Raw genomic sequence first — 2,546 nt, 5'->3', positions numbered from 1 at the left:
TGTGACAATTTTTTTCAGTTTGTGTGTTTTTTGCTCAGTTTTGTTTTTTAATACTTCAATTTGATTAGATCATGAAGAACAGAGAGATACCTTTTATTGCCTTTTATGATCTGCAATTGTTCAATGAACAAGCTTTATGTTTTTCTATGAATTGATGTCATTAGGCTATATGGACAGAATTTATTTTTGTTACTAGTAGAATTTTTGAATCTGAGTTTATGAACTGGTATAGACAGACATTTAGCTGATGCTTTTATCCAAAGCTGACTATATATTATAATTACTAGGGTTGGGCCAATAGAGGATGCCATCGTCCATTGGCGATGGCTGACAGACATCACGATGTTGAGCCGGCATCGTGATTGTAAAACCCCTGCCCCCCCAGCAAAAAGAATCTCAAATGTTCACATTATACCTTAATGCAGGTTTTAATGACCACAAACATTCTTATTATTGTTTTTAAGTATGGTATGTGTGAACCTATACACCGGGTGCCTTACACCAATGCAACGGTGGTCATCAAGCTAGAACACTGACCCTTATTTTCAAAATATATATATTTAAAAATTGTGTCATATACATCCAACATATCTGTCTCAGTCTGACAATTATGAAATATATTTACACCTATTCCAATATATCACACCACTAACCTTCTGCACTATAACAATTATCCCATACTACCAGTATGACATTTTCGCAACTTTTAGGTAAAATATAACCACTGCAGATAAGATACCACAGATATAATACATCTCAGGACATTCCAAAACCGATACATAGTTGCCCCGATCTCTTTGACATGATTGTCATCAACCATCTCCCTAACATCAATCAATAAGGTGGTTACCTCCTTCTGCTATTGGTGTTTGAGGCTTGAATGGAGACAGGGATGAAGGAGTTCTTATACCTGTTTTTTTTTGGTGATAGGGGTTTTTAAGCACAGGCCAGATGGTAGAAGAGTATACTCAAAGTTAAGAGGATGGGCACTATCTGAGTGAATAGCCATTGCTTTTATAAGCACACGCTTAATGAATTTATGGTTCATACCGCTAAACTGAACTCCCACTATCTTACTGGCTACTTTAGTGATCCTAGCCAGGGCATTTTTCTCTTTGATTCCAAGGTTACCATACCAGCAGATAATGGAAAATGAAATGACAGATTCAGTCAAAGCTCTATAGAATAGTTACATTAGAGTGTTGTCAATCTGAAATTTAGCAAGTTTCCTTAAACAAAAAAGGCGTTGCTGGCCCTATTCACCGTTATAGTCAAATTTCAGACGATTATCAATCATAGTGTCCAAATATTTATAATTAGTGACCATATCCACTGCCTGTCCTTTGACAACACTTTTCGTCGTGGCTGGATGGGAACGTCTGAAAATCTATACACGTCTTTTGCTTTAGAAACATTAAGTTGTAAGAAATTTTGATCACACCAGGAAACAAAATCGTTAACAACTGACGATGACCATGACCAGTTTCATCATCACTGAGAAGGCTAACAATTACAGAGTCATCAGCAAACTTAATAATGTGACTGTTGTCATAATGGCTTCGGTAATCATTTGTATATAGAATGTACAGGAGAGGAGAAAGAACACACCCCTGAGGAAGCCTGTGGATAATTTTAACACACTAGACATTTTATCGTTCACCCTTATACACTGCGTTCTGTTAGTGAGAAAGTCGAGGACCCAACCTGCAATACTTAAATCCACCTTAAAATTATTAACTAGCTTCTCAACTAGAATATGAAGTTGGATAGTATTGAATGCTGATGAGAAGTCAACCAAAAGAATTCTAGCATGGTTCCCGCTACCTTCTAGGTGTTTATATAATAGGTTGAGGCCATCTGCCTCGACCGGTTGGGGTGAGAGAGAGAGAGAGAGAGAGAGCCTACACAATATACACACAGAGGTACAGACAGTGAAGGTAATGTTGCTATAGACTAAATGAAAAATGGTACAGATATTTATAATAGTGTTAATGGTAACCATCGTAATGTTAATGATTATAATAACAATAAGACTAGCAACAATAGTCATTGCAGTAGAGGGTGTCGAGCAGGAACACAGGGGCAGCAGGTGACCCGCAGCCACAGATCCAGACTCCACAGATCCAGAGCCAGAAAACCTGCAGGAAGTGATAGGAGAGAGGAGAGAGACGAGAAAGCACAAGACTACCAGAAAGGGGAGAAGTTGTGTTAGTAACATGCAATAATGGGATAAGGTTGCATACAGAGGGAGAGAAAGTAGAGGAGAGAGGAGCTCAGTGCATCATGGGAAATCCCCCGGCAGTCTAGGCCTATAGCAGCATAACTAAGGGATGGTTCAGGACTCACCTGAGCCAGCCCTAACTATAAGCTTTATCAAAGAGGAAAGTCTTAAGCCTACTTTTAAATGTGGAGATGGTGTCTGCCTCCTGAACGCAAACTGGAACCTGGTTCCACAGGAGAGGAGCTTGATAGCTGAACGCTCTGGCTCCTAGTCTACTTTTGGAGACTCTAGGAACCACAAGTAACCCTGCATTCTGGGAGCGCAG

This window comes from Micropterus dolomieu, linkage group LG01 (genome assembly GCF_021292245.1).
Source record: "Micropterus dolomieu isolate WLL.071019.BEF.003 ecotype Adirondacks linkage group LG01, ASM2129224v1, whole genome shotgun sequence".
Lineage (NCBI taxonomy): Eukaryota > Metazoa > Chordata > Actinopteri > Centrarchiformes > Centrarchidae > Micropterus > Micropterus dolomieu.
The sequence above is the reverse complement of the archived record's forward strand: the minus strand, read 5'-3'. Positions refer to the sequence as shown.